Here is a 19,596-nt window from a genome sequence, read left to right as displayed (position 1 = left end):
AGCCCTGTAGCTGTCCTGTTAAAGTTTTTATTTCACTCCTGCTTACAGCTCGGGAAGGCTGAACCCACTCTCCATGTATCTGTGTGTCTGTCTAGTCTGTGTCATGACCTTCCACGCATCTGGCCTCCCAATCTGGTAGCTCTCCTAAGTCTTGTCTGCCTCCGGCAATCTGAACTATTCACTGCTCCCTGACTCCCTGCGCTTTCTCACCTTCATCTCTGTGCTCATTACTCATAAAGTCTTCACCCTGATTTCTGAACATTCCGTGTTTTTATTCATCCTCAAGGCCAGTCCCTTTTCCTCTTCTACCAGAAAGCCTTCCTTATCTTAGAAATGATCATTCCCTCCTTGAAATAACCATCCCCTTCCCATGTGGCATATCATTTCCTATCTTATATTGGTGATATCTTTATCCTTTCTATAGAGAGTTTTTCATAGTGGATAGGCCATAATCATTGTTGGGTGAATGAGAATATGAATCTAAATTTAAAGACTCTCTACCAATTATCATTGGCATATAGTTGCTAGCGGTTTCATCATTTCTTTAGAATGTCCATGTAGTATAACCTCAGGTTCTCCCCAAATCTCCCTGGGCCTGATTTCTATAATATAATATTTCATTACATGCCAAAAAGGCAAAATAAGACAAAACAGCAACAATGAAAAACAAACAGATGTAGAAATGTTTGCTGATTTTCTGAACTAAGGCTTTTGGTACTTTCAAGTCGTGTTGGGTCATCTCTCTTTAACGTAAAAGGGTGATAGTGATAGTGTTTTTCCATTTTCTGCACTGACTTTAATCTTTCAGAAATGCTACAGCAGAGCTTTTCTTCTAAGGAGTGTTACATTGTTTGCTCTGCTGCAGCAAATCAAGCTCGTGTTGTAACATTGGCAGCAGCAGATGAGTCATTGCTTTGGCTGGGAGAGTGTTTTCCTGAAGTCAGATGCAAGAGCAGAATACCTAATGGTACCTTGCTACCTGTAATCTCTCTCAAACATTCACTCTCCTATTGCCCTGCATTGAAGTGAAATAAAAATCAAACTTCCAATGTTTGGTTGAGGTAGCAGATAATTTGCACTTAAGGTTATTGTTATATTAGCATACATCTAATTCCTTTCATTCTCTCTTCTTTTAAATAAGATTCAGGCAAAAGATAGACTATGATGTGTTTCTCATGTGATGGCTCAGTCTGTTTTGCTCAGAGGCCGTGTCTGGCATTTGCTCTAGGTAGACATGATGGAGAGGAGGCATTGGCAGAGCCCCGCGGGTACTTAAGACTATGACATCCAGCCCCAACCTGCCGGCCTGAGCGCCTGACCGCATCTCCTGTCTGCAATGCTCCGAAGATCTTTATTTTGCCAGATATAGGGGAAGGGAAACTTCCTTGAGATGCCGTTTTCCTATCCTCTAACACTAGGAAATGCTGAATGGAACTAAAATATCTAATCTCTTCCCTCTCAACTCCCTTACTTTAATGACAAGATTATTTATCTATGTACATATCTTCACCTGGGGCCACGTGTGGGAGGTGAAGGTAAGTGAAGTTAGTTGGCGTACAGATAACTTCAGGGTCAGGAAGGAAAGCAGGCACAGTAGCGTGGAGGGCAGCTCTGCCGTTTCACACAGTGTTTCTTGGAGTAACTGTCAGGGACAGAATCCTGAGTTGAGTCCTCCGCTGGCTGTTTTCTCCTTACACGTCAAAAGCCAACCCCGCGGTACCTGTACCTAACCTGAGTCGTGCTGTGGAAGATTTTACCCTACGTACCCTACTGGGCCATGCATCCCCCCATATTGCAGTGTCTCTGACTGGGATAATTTGCCAGCTGGAAGAGTCTCATTTGTTTGATTGGGAAACTTCAGGCTTTAGTGAGCCCAGAAGGTAAGTGTGTGGAATGTGAAGAAAAGGCCCCGGACTTGCCGTCTGAAATTGGGCAATGGGGGAAACATAGGCACCAGTGTCACCCTTAATGACATCAGAGCATGGCCTCCAGCTTCTGGCCTCCATCCAACAGTATTCTATAGCAGTGTATCCCCTAAGCACTCTGTTATTACTAGTCAGGGACTTAAGTTCTCAAAAGAAGTCTGAGGGCATTCAGAGTTAGCCGTCTGCAAACCATTCCCACTTACCTTCATTTTAATAAGTTTTGTTGGATGTGAGGGAAAAGGATGCATTATTGCTAAGGCAGGGAGTTACACATAATCCACGCTTTGTGCTCTGTGACCATCACCTGTCATGGGGGTTGTGGGAAAGACTAAAAGCCTAAGAACCACTGTGGCTTGAGACCCTTCTGCAAACTATTCCTCTGTTTCTGTCTCATCAGCTGAGAGTCGGGGCCCAGATGTAGTCAATATCTTTTGAAACTCTTAAGTCTCAAAAGAGTTGCTAGATCTATCCTGTACAATGAAGCACTGTTCTCCGCATGGTCTTTTCTCACCTGGCTTTATTTCTGTGTTGTGAGTGAGTGATAATGTATCAGCCACTTTTCCGGCTGTGTCCTCTGGCAGTCATTGAGTGGCAGCTGGTGGTGACTCCGGCATCTAAAGAAAAGCCCATTTTGGTTTGCAGAGTTACATGAGGGATCTCAACTCCTTTCCTCTCTTCCCATAGTTGGGGACCTTCCAATCAATAACTGGGAGAGGAAAACTCACCAGAGAGTTCTGTCGTAAAATTTGGAAGGGGATTTTGCATGGGTTGCTTCCTGCTTTCAGCATCCCACAGTATCTTATCAAGATAAATAATATGCGAGAGTGGATTCCGTGAGGCTGAGGATAATTCTATATGGTACCCCCTTCCCCAAATAGATAAGTAAATGAATAAAACATCCCAGCAGCCCCAGACGTGGAATTTCTTCCCAGTGGCAGGGCTGTGGGATCCCATTAGAGAATACTCAGCTTATCGTTCTCATGCAGGCTCTCCTTGCAGACAGACCAGGAGCCTGATTTGTTTCCCACTGAAAAGTAAGGAGCATCACAGAGGGTGGCACGGTGCGATTTGTTTTCAGAGAGCTTCCTTCATTCAAGTTATTAGAAAATATTTCTCGAAATAACTCATCCTGAGTCAGAGCTGGCGCCTTACTAGGAAAAATGCACATTTGAGGGACCTGGTGTTGCTCATGCATGAAAGACTCTGTGTTTTAAACCTTTGGTAATTAACCTGCTCAGTTTCAGTGAGCTAGAAGTACAGCTCAGCCAGGAAATATTTATTAAGTGCCTCCTTGCTTCCACCACAATTAGGTGGGTCACATAAGGGGTGGGTGCAAGGAAGCAGAGAACACTGCCCTCGTGGAGCTTACGGTCTGCTTGGAGAGAAAACATCAGCATGGATTTTTAAAAATTAAGATGCAGTCAAGACTCAGTGCATTATTTAGAGGCACTATATTTCACTGAAACACCAGGTCCCTATCTTGACAGTTGTCTTTCAGAGTCTGCTAAAGCCTCCATTTCCAGAGTCCTCTTGGATTGTATTGGAGGGCGGAGGATTCCTCTAGGAATGTGTCTGTGTGCCTTTTACCCCAGAGCCTGGCAGCACCTGCAGAGATAGTGCTATTATCAGGACATAGGTCGGTTTCTAGCCCTCCTAGAAAACAAGAGAATGCCTCGCCTCATGGTTATTTGAACTTTAATTGCAAACTGTATATATGTCTATTATTGCCTGTATATCTGTATGTTACCAACATTACCTGTTTATATGTTTGTCTAGAATCGTAGGCACCCTGAAAGAGGGTTAACATTACTTTCACTATCTAGAATACTACCACGTGCCAGTGAGATTTAATATGTTCTGGGATTGGGGTGAAACAGGATCAAGAAACCTTATTTACATTTTCTGAGTAAATCTGAATTACTCTGACAAATATCTAAAGCTCTTTAACTTTTTTTCTCATTAAGTACTTCTTAACATTCTTTTTTCCTCTTTTTTCTTCTTTCTCCCGTTTGGTCCCCTATTTCCCACTCTTCTCCTCTCCCTTCTCCTTTTCCTCATCTTTTCTCTTTTTAGTAACAACTAAGAAATGCCCCATAAAGGTCAAGACATACCCATTCATCAATTCAGTGAATCTCTTAATACTAACTAGCACTATAATTGCTAACGTTTTTTGAGTACTTACCACATGCTGACGTTCTGCTAAATACTTTATATGCAGTATTTAATTTAATCCTTAGATGTCAGTAAGCTTTGTAGTATTATTCGTATTTTACAGACAATAGAACAGAAATTTAGGAGACTATGGAACTTGCCCAGAGTCTCATAGCTAGTAAGTGAATTGAGACTCAAACCCAGTATCTGACCCTGGAGCTCATCTGCCTCATGTACTTGACTTGGTGTCAAGTAGTGTCACCAAGACACACGTTGGGAATGCAGTAAAATGGTTAAGATCGTGGTATTTGGAATCAGACAGACTTGGTTTGAATCTCAGCACTGCCACTTCTTAGCCATGTAGCACTGGACAAATCGTTTCACCTCTCTGAGCCTCAGTTTCCTGACTTATAAAATGTGAAAAATAATAATTTACAGAGTGGCTGTGTGATATTACATGTAAAACTTTAAGCCTGGCACATAGCCAAAGTTTAACAAAGTTTACTAGTCTTATTCTTTATGGGAAAAAATAGCATCTACCCCCTCTGCTAGCAATTTCATTTCATTACGAACATATTTTGAAATATCTCTTAAGTGTCCCCTGTAACCACTGGGAATTTATCATTCATGAGTATATCTAAAGATTCCTTGAATCCATTCATATCTTCATCCTATGTGGTTGGGGGGCTGAGCACCAAGTTCTGAAATTTCCCACATGATTTGTAGCCTAATACGTTACTTCTGTTTAACAGCTCCAGAATGCCCTTCTTCAGTCTTTTGCCTAATATCCTGGTGCTTCATATTGGTCTAGGAAAGGATAGATATTGGTCTAGGAAGGGAATCCTCCCAAAAGTGATGGAGAGGAATAGAGTATTCCTCAACAGACTGTCTTCTGATCTGAGTGCCTGCCTGGCTCAGAGTCCGGGGACCTGTTTTCTTCATTCACTTGGCATCTGACCTTGTTCAGCTAACTTAGCTTCTCTAGTCCGACATGGAAAGCAAGTAGTGACTTAACCGTCACTCCCAACTCCTTGAAATTGTTCTGTGAAAGGCACTTGAAAACTAAAGTGATGTGAATGGGCAGAAATGAATCTGGTGCAAGCAGAGTTGACTTCCTGCGTGAAATTTTTTATTGAAGGAATTTTATATTGAAGGGAAACCATATACAAAAGGTAAAGCATAGTACCTTTTTTAAAGTTAGGCCCCAAATTAGGAGTTTTAAAGTAATGCTCCAAAACCAAGCTCAACAGCCATAAAGACTCAAGTTTAATAAAGATTTCTTCCTTTTTAAATTAAGAAGTGGAAGATTTTGGTCAACTCTGAGATAGAGTTTCGCTGCTCGAGAAGCAGAATGATCAAAGCCAGAGTAGAGATTTCAGCAGTATGAACGTCAGGTCTGACTTTGGCAGTGTCAGGGAGCTTATTTAATCACTTTGGCAGCTCTTAGCTTGTTTTTGCATGCATTACTTTCTCTCATTTAGCCAGAGTGCCTGCCACATATGCCATGGCTTGTGTCGATAAATAGTTGTTGACTCCTGCATCGAAATGCATGCCTAGCTTACTGGGAAGTGTGTTAATTTTTTTATTAGCATTTCTCAAGTATTTATGACTTGATCTAGAGCAAGAAATATATCTTATATCAGAACATATGTGGGTATAAAGTCATAAATACCCATAGACAGAAACACACATATATAAACTAGAAACATAAGTTTCATGAAATTGTACTCACCCTGTTTTGTATTCTACTCCACTCTCTTCTCTTCTTTTCTTTTCTACTGAGTTTTAAAACATTCTAAATCCCACTAAATTGGTCTACTAAATGGGTCTACTAAATGGGCTGTCACCCACTATTTGAAGGACACTGGCCTTAGGATTCCCCTTAGACCAAACCTCCGTGGCTTTATGAGCCCCCGAGGGAAGACTTTACATCTTCTTTTCAGCTCACGCCCAGTACACACACATACCGCCGTCGCCACTACCACTAAAACCTTTGGATCGTTGGATAGAGAAAACCCTATCAACTGCTATCAGGGGGTTTTCCCCTAGCAAGACTCCAACTTTTTCTCATAGGAGGCCAGAATCTTGAAAACTTTGTGACTTTTGAAAAACAAATTATTCTCCTTCTAAATTTTGAGTATTAGCTGGTGTGAGGAACTCAAGAATTCCTGTGTTATGCCAATGCCAGCTCAGTGCCCTGTACCCAGTAGGACTGCAGTCAATATTTGTTGATTAGTCATCATCCCGGATCTGCACTGATCACCATGGAAACAGGGCTCTTGCAGAGGTAGTGCTGACTTGTGCTAGACAGAATAACACTGCTTCTCCATAGATGGACTGAGTTTGGTAGACAGGGCATAAAGTTGTGGGATTATTAGGTAGAATGAGAATCCAGATAGGGTGTACATTCCTTAATATACAACTGAGAAAAACAGGCAAATCCAAGGCTGGCAAAATCTGAATGTACTGGGGCAGAATTGGTCATCGACTAAAGCTGTCTCCATTTGTATCATTGACCCATAAATCTGAGATTGTCTGGGACCCATCTGACTTTGCCCTTCAGAACTTAAAAAGAACCCTGAGTGGCTAATGTAATCCCTGATATCTTAGAAGTGTGTCTCAAGGCAGGTCCACATGTTTTGCCCAGAGTTGAGGCTCATAGTAGTCATTTTTCTTAGAAAACCTCACTGAGTCCGACCCAGGAAGGCAGCTGGGGGATGAGGTTTGGGGATTCAGGTTCTAGGATTGTGGCACTATTCCTTCTCTATCAGCACTGTCATTCCTAGGACTGGGAACCTGGATTCTGACACAAAGAAATGGAATGACTTGGCTCTCTTTGCCAACTTGCAGACTATGATATTGCCTCTTCCAAACCCTGAAGGTCCTTAATGTTGCAAAATAAGCATGATGTAACAAAACAAGTGTAATTAGGAGACAAACCAGGAATGGAGAAAATATAATGAATATAATTAATAGATAATTTATGAAAAGAGTTACAGGTTTTATGAGCCAGAATACATTCTAAACTTCCCTAACTTTTTAAAGAAATGGTTCATAGAATTTTCGAACAGGGAGGGACTTTAGATAGTATATAGTTTAGTCTCTTTATTTTACAGACGTGGGAACTGAGGTCCCAAGAAGCAAGAAAATGGTAGTGGTGACTAAATAAACCCAGATCTTCAAGATTCTGGGGCTTGTTTCCCCACATTCTCATGACCTGTTGAGATGAAGAGCATGTCTCTTTATTGTTGAGAAAGAGTACACACAAAAACATCACAGTTTTAGCCACTGTTGGACTTGGTGATGCTAAACAGACAACCCAAAAAGCAGAAATATTTGCCCAGAGGGCTGCATTTAGGTGATAAAATTAAAGCCATAGTGGTTCAGGAGTGACCTTTGTGAGGTTCCCTGATGTTTGTTGTAGAGCTCCTGTGACTCTCCTTGAAGGCTTTGGACAGTGAGTTGTGTGGCAAATATTTGCATCTCTAAGACACTTGTCACCACAGAACCTAGATTTCTTCACCAAAATGATTCCCAACCATAAAAGGCAAAGGACAGCTTTGGATTTTTTCCCCTGATCCCACATCACACAAACCCAGTGGTTACTAGTCAAAGAAGTAACACATCCAAGATACGGGTGTTAATTTCAATCACTGACCCTTGGAATCTCAGAATTAAGTTGTCATTTATTCTGCCAGTATCTGGTGCACGAATTAATGGAAAGGTTCTACAAAACAGATAGTGGTTGTGTCTTTTTTGTCTCTCCAGGATAGGACGTTGCTAGAGTGAATCTATTACCTGTCTGAGCTATTGTCCAAGATTTAGTCTGGGCATGAGAAACCTGGTGGGAGGGCAGTGATTCTCAAGGGACTGCCTCATCCCCACAGAGTGCTCTCCAGTGAGAACAGAGTAAGGGGCCAAAAGAAAGAAACTTGGTATTAGTGCAAAGGAATGGCGTTCGGATCAAAGAAGCATAGCCTGACCGGACTGTCTGACCCAACCTGGAGTACTGAGACAGACTATATAATTTCATCTGAAAATCTTTTAAAACAGTATTTTTTTCTGTTTTCAGAAATGATATCAGAGTAGCTCTACCCATAGGTAGGCACAGAGGACCAGGTGAGGTTGTATTCCTTTCCTAGACCATTTGAACACTAGCGGTTTCATTCTGCTTCCACTTGGGTCTGTATTTCACAAGGTCATCGACTCAGTAAGCAACAAGCACTTAGCCCAGTGGCTCCAAGACCCATGAATGTCACTCTGACCTTGGTTCATTTCCCACTAGTACCATCGAGAATGCCTGCTAAATTTATCAAGAATCGATGCTCACATAGTAGAACCTAGTGGCTTCTGTCTTACATCCCTAAGAATTTTACATACTCAGGCAAGGTTTGAGAATTTGACCCTCAAGTCACCTTTTATCCTGTGGGGATTAAAACTGCACCTGCCCTTAAGTTTAAAAAATTATTAGTCAGGGACTTCCCTCGTGGTCCAGTGGTTAAGACTCCACGTTCCCGATGCAGGGGGCCCGGGTTTGATCCCTGGTCAGGGAACTAGATCCCGCATGCTGCAACTAAAGATCCTGCATGTCGCAACGAAAATCCCGCGTGCCGCAACTAAAGACCCCAAGCAACCAAATAAATAAATTAAAAAAAAATATTAGTCAATCAAATCATTCTGAAATCTGTAACTAATTATTTAACTAACCTTAATTGAATCTCTATTATCAATAATTACTACATTTTTTTCTCAGAATTTTCAGCTGTCTAACCACTTAGCTCATTTCCAGTTAAACCCATTATAGTCACATGAGTTACTAAATATCCTCCACTCATCAATCCTCAGTAAGCATTACATTCTTTTTTTTTTTTTTTTTTTGTGGTATGCGGGCCTCTCACTGTTGTGGCCTCTCCCGTTGCGGAGCACAGGCTCCAGACACGCAGGCTCAGCGGCCATGGCTCACGGGCCCAGCCGCTCCGCAGCATGTGGGATCTTCCCAGACCGGGGCACGAACTCGTGTCCCCTGCATCAGCAGGCAGACTCTCAACCACTGTGCCACCAGGGAAGCCCTAAGCATTACATTCTTTAGGGCCCTTTTCTGGTTTATGAGTACCACCCAGCTCTCACTTTAATGAAGGTACCAATGTAAAGACATAAAGATTTTGAACTTGAACTGTTAACAGTTCAATATTGAAAGAATAGCAAACTGAGACCACTGAATCTTTTAAAAATCGGGTTTTTTTTAAAGAAATAAGTGATGCATAATAATATCACAGAGGCTACAACCTTGCAAACATGATGATTGGACATGGTAAGCAGAGAAGACCAATTACTGTAGACATATTGGTAAAATCTTTTCATGCCCAGAGGATGGGAAATAAATCCCACTGAAATTCAGGGGATTTTCATATTAATACAATTTCTAGAGGTCAGTGGCCTGGGGCATGTCATGATATCCCTTTTAAGGCGATGGATAAGTTGTTGCATCTGGCCCCTCCCACCACCAGCAAGAGGTCCAGCACCCAGCTGGCTTCTTTGGATGCTGGAGGCAACATATTCCTCACCTGGGTCTCAGGCCCATTTACCAAGGGACCTGAAAACTCTTCATTTGAGTAGGGCCTAGAACAAGAGAAGGTTCTGCAACAGGTCCAGGCTGCCGCACAAGCTTCTCTGCCCTTTGGGCCATATGATCCAGTAGATGCAGGGCTGCTTGAAGTCTAAGTGGCAGATAGGAATGGTGTTTGGGGCCTTTGGTGGTCCCTATAGGTGAATCACAGCACACACCCTTAGGACTTTGGAACAAAACCCTACCATCCTCTGTAGATAACTCTGTCCTTTTGAGAAACAGCTTTTGGCTTGCCCATGGGTGTTAGCAGAGACTCAACGCTTAACCATGGCCCACCAAGTTACCATGTGACCTGAGCTGCCCTTCATGACCTGGGTGTTGTCTGACCCACTAAGCCATAAAGCTGGGCATGCATGGCAGCACTCCATCATCAGAAGGAAGTGCTATAGACTAAATCAGGTTCAGGCAGGCCCTGAAGGCACAAGTAAATCATATGAAGAAGTGGCCCAGATGCCCCTGGTCCCCACTCCTGCTCACTGCCTTGTCTCTCCCAGCTTGCACCTATGGCCTCATGGGGAGTTCCCTATGACCAGTTGACTGAGGAAGAGAAAAATTGGGGCTCGTTATTGATGGTTTTGCATGATATTCAGGTACCACTTGAAAGTTGTAATGCTCTAGCCCCATCCTAGGGCAGCCCTGAAGGACAGTGGGGAAGGGAAATCCTTCCAGTGGGTAGAATGTCGGTCAGCACATCTGATTGTTTGTTTTTTGGTAAGGAGAAATGGTATAAGTCTATAACAATTCATAGGTTGTGGCCAGTGGTTCAGCAGGATGGTCAGGGACTTGGAAGGAATATGATTGGAAAATTGGTGACAGAGAGATCTGGGCAAGAAGTATGTTGACAGACCTCCCTGATTGGGTGAAGGATTTTAAGATATTTGTGTCTCAAGGCAAGACTATACAATGGTGGAAAGACAGTCTCTTCAATAAATGGTGCTGGGAAAACCAGACTAGCTACGTGTTAAAAAAATGAAATTAGGACATTCTTTAACACCATACACAAAAATAAGCTCACAATGGATTAAAGACCTAAATGTGAGACCGGACACTATAAAACTCTTAGATGAAAACATAGGCAGAACACTCTCTGACATAAATCTCAGTAATATCTTCTTCTGTCCATCTCCCAGAGTAATGGAAATAAAAACAAAAATAAAACAAATGGGACCTAATTAAACTCAAAGCTTTTGCACAGCAAAGGAAACCATAAACAAAATGATAAGACAGCCCACAGATTGGGAGAAAAATATTTGCAAATGATGTGACCGACAAGGGATTCGTCTCCAAAATTTACAAACAGCTCATGTGGCTTAATATCAAAACAACCCAGTGAAAAAATCGGCAGAAGACCTAAATAGACATTTCTCCAAAGAAGACATGAAAAGATGTTCAACATCACTAATTATTAGAGAAATGTAAATCAAAACTACAATGAGGTATCACCTCACACCGGTCAAAATGGCCATCATCAAAAAATCTACAAACAATAAATGCTGGAGAGGGTGTGGAGAAAAGGGAACCCTCTTGCACTGTTGGTGGGAATGTAAATTGATACAGCCACTATGGAGAACAGTATGGAGGTTCGTTAAAAAACTAAAAATAGAGCTACCATATGATCCTGCAATCCCACTCCTGGGCATATATCCAGAGAAAAACATGGTCCGAAAGGATACATGCACCCCAGTGTTCATTGCAGCACTGTTTACAGTAGCCAAGACATGGAAGCAACCTAAATATCCATCAACAGAGGAATGGATAAAGAAGATGTGGTACATATATACAATGGAATATTACTCAGCCATTAAAAAGAATGAAATAATGCCATTTGCAGCAACATGGGTGAACCTAGAGATTGTCATACTGAGTGAAGTAAGCAGACAGAGAAGGAGAAATATCATATGATATCACTTACACCAGAAACTAACACAACATTGTTAATCAACTATACTCCAATATAAAATAAAAAGTTAAAAAAAAAAGATATTTGTGTCTCATGTAGATGCTCTCCAAAGAGTGACCTGAGGGGGATTTTAATAGTCAAGGGATAGGATGACCCATTCTATGGATACCTGTCAGCCTTTTTCCCAGCCACGCCCCTGTCATTGCCCAATGGGCTCATGAACAAAATGGCCATGGTGTCAGGGATGGAGGATGTGGGTGAGCTCAGCAGCATTATTGACTTCCACTCACCAGGACCAGAAACCAACACTGAGTCCCCAGTATGACATCGTTCCCTGGGGTAATCATCTAGCTACCTGGTACAAGTTCATTAAATTGGACTGCTTCCATCATGGAAGGAGCAGCACTTTGTTCTTACTAGAACAGACATTCTGGATACAGCTTTGCCTCCTCTGCATACAATGCTTCTGTCAAAACTATCATCCGTGCAGTTACATACTATCTCATCTACTATAATGATAGGTCACCTGGCATCACTTCTGATCAAGGAACTTGATAGGCCCATGCTCATGGAATTCACTAGTCTTGCCATGTTCCCCATCATCCTGTAGCAGCTGGCTTGATATAGTGGTGGGACGGCCTTTAGAAGACTCAGTTACAGTGCCAGTGAGGTAGCAATACTTGGTGGGGCTGGGACAATGTCCTCTTGGATGCAGTATATGTCCTAAGTCAGTATCCAATATATGGTGCTGTTTCTCTCATAGCCAGGCTTATTGGTCCAGGAATCAGTGGGTGGAAATGGGAGTGACTTCATTTTCTTTTACCCCTAGTGATCCAGCAGGAAGATTTTTCTTTCTGTCCCCTTGACCTTAGGTTCTGCTTGTCTAGAGTTCTTAGTTCCAATAGGTGGAATGCTTCCACTAGGAGACACAACAATGATTCCACTGAACTAGTTGTTGAGACTCTCACATGGCTCCTTTGGGTTCCTCTCAATCAACAGGCAAGGAAGGGGGTTGCTGTATGAGCTGGAGTGATTGATTCTGATTACCAAGGGAAAATTGCTGCTACTATATAATGGAGGTAAGGAAGAGTTTTTCTGGAATAGAGGAGGTCCCTTAGGGCATACTAGCATTCCCATGTCCTGTGCGGTAATCAAAAACTACAACAACCCAGTTCAGGACAGCTGATGGACCAAGTTCCTCAGGAATGCAGGTTTGAGTCAACTCACCAGGCAAAGAACCACAACCAGCTGAGGTCCTTGCCGAGAGCAAAAGGAATGTGGAATGGGTAGTGGAAGAAGATAGCTATAAAGACCAGGTACAACCACATGACCGTTGCAGAAACAACCCATGATAGCTATGAGTATTTCTTCCTTATTTTGTTATGAATATGTTTGTGTATATATATTAACCAAATATGTTTTTCTTATCTCCTTGTCATCTAACATAAGATGTATTAATAATAACTCTATGTCTCATAAGTTACGGGAGAAGTGTGAGCATCACTCAAGGACTTCACTTCTTCTGGGGAACGGGTTAGTGTGTTTTCAGATGTACGGAGGATACTTGTATCATGTCAGTGGAAGTATGGCTTTGTTATTGGCTTTATGTGGAAATGAAGCGTGGTTTGAGGAGCTGAGCACAAGTGCCAAGTTGACAGAGGGTGGAGTGTGATCATTTTGCTGCGTCAGCTTGACTAGGCTATACTCCCTGGTTATTTAATCAAACACAAATATTGTTTAATTGAGCTGTTGCTGTGCAGATGTTTTGTATGTAATTAAAGTCCATAATCAGTTGACTTTAAGCAAGGGAGATTAAGCAGCATAATCTGGGTGGGCCTGAGTCTATAAATTGAAAAGCCTTAAAAACAGGACTTGAGGCTTCCCTGGGAGAAGAAATTCCACCTGTGAACCAGCAGCAAATTCCAGCCTGCCCTTCCTGAGGACTTGCCCTATGGGTTTCAGACTTGCTTAGCCAGCCTCCACCTGGCATAAGCCAATTTCTTGCAATAAATCTCTTAATGTATTTTACACACACACACACACACACACACACGCACATACTCATGCACATGCACACATGCCCGTGCAAAAACACCTCCTGCTGGTTCTGTTTCTCTGATTAAACTCTGACTGATACAGCCTCAGATATCCCTAAAGCTTTTGTTTTACCCATTAGTGCTGCCAGCTGGGCCCCTCACGGACCCCACAGGTGTTGGGTGTTCAATAGTATGTGTTGAATTGAAATGAATTTAAGGTGTTCAGCCCTCGTGTAGAGGTAGCCTTTGTTGAGGTAGTTGGCTGCTGAACCAAATATGCAGGGCAAGGTATCGGGCAGCTCCCCCTGCCCATATTCTCCGCTCAGAGTCGGGCGTTGATTCACAGCACCCTCTGAAACTCAAGTGGCAGAAATTGGCAGTGAAAAGAACCACCACCCACACGTCTTCTAGCATGTGGGAGAAATGTGGCCAAACACTGAAACTTCACATGAAAAATCGTATCTGCCTCTGTTACTGCTTCTCAGTATTATTTGGTTTCTCTTGTGAATTGTGAAACATGGAAAAGGGGGTTCTGAGATAGTCCAATGGGAAAAACCAGAAAAATGAACCATTAATGTGGTTTGGAGAAATAAAGGGCCAAAGAAACGATTGGTCCTTGCTTAGACCTAGTAAATACAGTACAAACCTATTTCAGTAGGTTCTGCTTAGCATGTACAGTCAATTTTGCTATAACATGACATAGGTATTGCTGAAAATCAATGAGCTATGCAGAATCACAAAGTGAAAACCAAGGGCTAATGGGAAAATGGGATAGGCGCACAACACAAAAAATTGTGACTTATTGAAAAGGGTAGGCACCTAATAAAAATTGTAGCACAGTTTTACACATGTTAAATGATGATGAAATAAAACAATACTCCAATATATATAGTACTTTACCTTGAAAAAGATAAAGTTTTCTCGTGGACTAGAGCATCGGATGGCTGCAACTTGTGAGTTATCGTGGGGCTGTGGAAGGAGTTTTTTCCCAAAATTGGACAGAAAGCTGTAATACCACATGTGCTTGGGTTTATCTCATAACGCAGGTGGCAATCTGCGGGAACTGGTAGACATTTGAGGTGTATGTGTGGGGGGGTTTGTGTGTTCCTACACACCTCAATTCAGCTGAGTGCAGTTTTCCGCACTCAGTGTTTCTCGTGGATGGGATAACATATGTCAATCACATTGGAACAAACTTGCATTTTCAGAACAAGTGTGATTACGGGGCTAACGGTGCTGCCTAAAGAGATCACCACCCTTTATCTGTACTTTCAAACTCACAAAGGTTCTTTGTAAGTTTGGCGCAAATTCATTTGTTAGCAAAAAGTAAGGTGAATATAAATGTTTTCCAGAAACACTGCATTTGATTGTAAAGCGCTGTTACAGACCCCACTGGGGTTTAAATATGCCTCTGTACAATCTGAAAACTTCTGATTTCTAAAGCATGTCTAGCTCTAAGGGAATAGGGAACAGTCCATCTGTATACTGAGTGTCTGTTTTGTGTGAGGCATCGTGTTAGGACACGGTACACAGCAGTTGCCTGAATCCTATCATTTTACTAATTTAAGAGGAATTTTGCAGTGCTTTTCTTAGCCCTGGAACATCAGAATACTTTAGAGAAGAAACTGTTCAGTTAAAAAAGATTGCTAGACGTACACTCTAGTAATGTAAACTCATGTTTACTGAGCAGTGTGCTCCGGAATTTAGGGGAGGAATTTAGTGTGTATAAAATATATGGTACCTAAAGAAATTAAAAGGTATTTGAAAGAAATAGTGAAGACATTGTTTCCCCGAGTGTGTTCAGAGGAACACTAGTCATGATGGATGTCCAGAAAGTCAAGTTTGGGCAGCACTGCGTATTCTCTGCCCTTCTGGAGCACAATAATGATATCAGCATAGTAAAGACTCTGAAAGGTCCCATAGTAAAGAAGCATGTTTAACTTTGTTTTACGTGGATTCTCAAATGTACTTGTCTTTGAATAACAACCTGGTACTGACCCACAGAGCACATTCTGAGAAACTCCAGACTAAGGCGTTTATGATTCCAGAAGAACTATGAGAGGAAATTCTGTTTCTCATTTGGAAGTGTAGCGTATAAATCCAATGCAGAGAAATTGTATGCTTTTATTATTTTAGGTTTAGAAATGAAAATGTAAGAAGTGCATTCTTATGACAAATGGAAAATGAATCAGATTTGCTTGACTTGCCCAGCGATTTTTAATTTTTAGAATCTTCTATATAAACTAGCAATTATGATGATGCAGCCATCAAATGGTATGTAATTATATCCATGAAATAATGGATAGTGAGTACTTTTTTAAATGAAAACAAATTCCCTAAAGTAATTATTGGATGATGAAAATAAATTAATTCAATTCAGTACTTAAAGAATGAAAATTACTGTGATCCCTGAAGCAGTGTATGTGCAGATATAGGTTCTTTCATGTGAAAAATTATGGCAGAGAAATGCTGAAATATTAAGAAAATGTGATACCCACTGTTTTTTCTCCTATAAACTCAATCTTACCATTTAAGATGGTCAATTTCCACAGAGGCTGGTAAGCAGATGTTTCATAGCTAGTAAGACATGGGATCAGGATTCAGGCCAACTGCTCTCATCTCTGGGGCCTACATGCTTAACCCCTAACTAGAGCTGCAGTCATTAAAAAAACAAATTTAGTAGAAATAACATTTCTTTTTTCTCCCTCCCCTCCTCTCCCCACTGTCCCAACCACCCAACAAAAGTAAATTTCTGTTGTAAACTTCTAAAATGCCATTCTAAATACTTTAATGTTAGAGAATACTTTGCGAAGCCATACTCCTTCTATATGACCGTTGTATTTTGGAATGTTAATAGCATTGCAGAAGTGCTCTGTTTTACTGCATTGTGAAAATTGCTTTGATCTTTTAGGCCCCATCTGTACAAATATATTCACAATGACAATTGGCGTTATTTGTCAAGAAAAATAGCTGCTGTTGATGACCGTGCACTTAATCCAGTTGATTCCAGGGAGACAGACAGTTATTACAGCCCCCAAATCATAAACTGATCATAAAATAGTTTATTGAGTGGCTATGTGCGGACACATGCTCAGGTTTTCATAATGGTGGTTGTAGCATAGAATTGCAAGTGCTTCATAAAATTTAGGTACTTGCTTTTTTTTTTTTTGGAAAGAAAATCACTTTAGTCTAATTAATTCACAAACAAAAGCATGTTTAAGTGGCCACACAAACATGCACCCAGCCCCAAACTCAACACCATCACTGTGAGCTTCTATATAGTGAGAATACCCTCTTCCACTGCAGTCCTGAAGCACAAAAGCTATTAATGATCGAGGAGAGGTTTAACTGGTGGCTTCACACTTTATATCTTCACTATCAATTATATTTTTAATGCTAAACCAACGTGGTCATGAGAGATGATTTTTCATGCCTCCAACTGAAACTTCGTGATGAAGCTAACCCGTTCGCCAATCTGCACTGTTTTCAGCACCTCGCTGAAACCTGCACACAGCTTAAGTTCACCCTGGTTCTGGGCACACTCCAAAAACTGTTTCACCTCAAAAAAGCATGGGCCACTCTGCTGCTGCTGTGCAGGCTGGGTTCCTCGAGGCTCCTGGTGAGTGACGTCAAGCATTGAGGGCTCAGCATTACTTCATCCACTGAAGCCACCAGGGAGGGCATGACCCAGAGTGTGGCCGATGGCAGAACCCACAGCCACGCCGGCTGCAGTGGCTGCCATCTGGGCCATCAGACCTGGCTGCCGGGAAGCAGCAGCAGGGGAGCCAACAGCAGGTGGTGAAGCCGCTGTGGGTGGCTGAGCGGCGGGCGCTGGCCTGGGTGCAGTTCTCATCTGAGGTGCCCGGCTGGCCGGAGGGGCCACGCTGGAAGTGAGGCTTCGGCTTCCACGAGGCATCTTAAATGTGTAGCGAAGTGGGATCTACAAGATTGAGACTCGGAGGAGACCCGGGCTGCTTCTTAGTACTCGCTTTTTTTTTTTTTTTTTTTTGCGGTACGCGGGCCTCTCACTGTTGTGGCCTCTCCCGTTGCGGAGCACAGGCTCCGGACGCGCAGGCTCAGCGGCCATGGCTCATGGGCCCAGCCGCTCCGCGGCATGTGGGATCTTCCCGGACCGGGGCTTGAACCCGTGTCCCCTGCATCTGCAGGCGGACCCTCAACCACTGCGCCACCAGGGAAGCCCAGTACTCGCTTTTTTGATATAAAAGATCTTAGACCTAAACATTGAGAAGAAAATTGGGGAATCAAGTAAATAAGAGTATAGCTCCTTCCCTGATTTATAAAATTTTATTCCCTATTAATGTTGCTAAATCACAGTTTGCTGTCCGAATGTTGGGTGGACCTCGTTGCAATTACTGAGTTTTTTCTAAAGTTAATCCTGGAAAAATAATTAATTGCCACAGTCAGTAATAAAATAATCATAAAAATAAACTTTTAAATTTTATTTAAAATGTAAAGATATTTCTGACAGGAATGTATAATTAATTTCGGAAATGAGAATGGGAGAAATTTTTTTTTTTTTATAACTGAGATGTCACCAAACACTAAGACTTTGAAGCAGACTTCTAACAAAAGCTTCTGTGTTCTGACTCCTCCTCCGAAGAAAGATTGGTGTTCTTAGGACTTAGAATCTTTTTTTTTCTCATGGTAAGAGGATTGTTTGTTGGATGGAGAGTTCAGGTAGGTTTTACTGTTCTTTTACCTTCCGGTTAATAAGTAAGGCATTGATGAAGCAGCCTTCCCCAAGTAATTTATGAGAAGGGCGGGTGCTATCTGACATCTGGACTTTGACACGTCTTCCAGGATGATGTGTATGGACTCATGCCAAGTGATTGCCCATATAATATGCAGCACAAAGTGCTAGGCTGCCTGGATTACAAGCAGTCCTCAAGCGGCCAGCTCTACAGATAGGTCACCTGAAGGAGGCCATTCTGTACCCTCATGAAGCCCACCAAGTTCTCCGAGCTGAGGCTTCCATACCCTGGTGTCCTCTCCCAGACTGTCTGTTCACTTTCTGCCCCGCCCCCCCCAATATGACCAGTGCAGCAAATATTTTATCTGGTGGCTGCCCCCATTCAAGACACTTGAAGCAGGACTTCCCTGGTGTTGCAGTGGTTAAGCATCCACCTACTAATAATGCAGGGGACATGGGTTCGAGCCCTGGTCCGGGAAGATCCCACATGCCGCGGAGCAACTAAGCCCGTGCACAAGTACTGAGCCTGCGCTCTACAGCCCATGAGCCACAACTACTGAGCCCATGTGCCACAACTGTTGAAGCCCACATGCCTAGAGCCCGTGCTCTGCAACAGGACAAGCCACTGCAATGAGAAGCCTGTGCACTGCAATGAAGAGTAGCCTCCGTTCACCGCAACTAGAGAAAAGCCCACGCACAGCAACAAAGACCCAAGGCAGACAAAAATAAATTAAAAAAAAAAAAAGGACTGAGGCATTACTCAGCCATAAAAAAGAACAAAATAATGCCCTTTGCAGCAACATGGATGGACCTAGAGATTCTCATACTGAGTGAAGTAAGTCAGAGAAAGGCAAATATCCTATGATATCGCTTATATGTGGAATGTAAAAAAAAAGGCTACAAATGAACTTATCTACAAAACCGAAATAGAGTTACAGATGTAGAAAATAAACTTATGATTACCAGGGGGTAATGGGGGGAGGGATAAATTGGAAGATTGGGATTGACACATACACACTACTATATATAAAACAGATAACTAATAAGGACCGACTGTATAGCACAGGGAACTCTACTTAATACTCTGCAATGGCCTATATGGGAAAAGAATCTAAAAAAGAGTGGATATATGTATTTGCATAGCAGATTCACTTTGCTGTACAGCAGAAACTAACACAACATTGTAAATCAATTATACCCCAATTAAAAAAAAAAAGACACCGAGCATTACAAAGGCCCTCATCAGC

At 42.2% G+C, this 19,596-nt stretch overlaps 1 protein-coding gene and 1 pseudogene across 2 annotated transcripts in view; one reads left to right on the top strand and one right to left on the bottom strand.

Moving 5' to 3' along the window:
- The window catches only part of CRACD (capping protein inhibiting regulator of actin dynamics), a 313,346-nt gene that overhangs the window by 191,590 nt on the left and 102,160 nt on the right, over positions 1-19,596 (top strand). The gene's annotated exons all lie outside the window — the stretch shown is intronic.
- LOC101287046 (coiled-coil-helix-coiled-coil-helix domain-containing protein 2-like) lies at positions 17,031-17,636 on the bottom strand (annotated as a pseudogene).

The sequence above is a fragment of the Orcinus orca genome, chromosome 4 (genome assembly GCF_937001465.1).
Source record: "Orcinus orca chromosome 4, mOrcOrc1.1, whole genome shotgun sequence".
NCBI lineage: Eukaryota > Metazoa > Chordata > Mammalia > Artiodactyla > Delphinidae > Orcinus > Orcinus orca.
The sequence above is the reverse complement of the archived record's forward strand: the minus strand, read 5'-3'. Positions and strand labels throughout refer to the sequence as shown.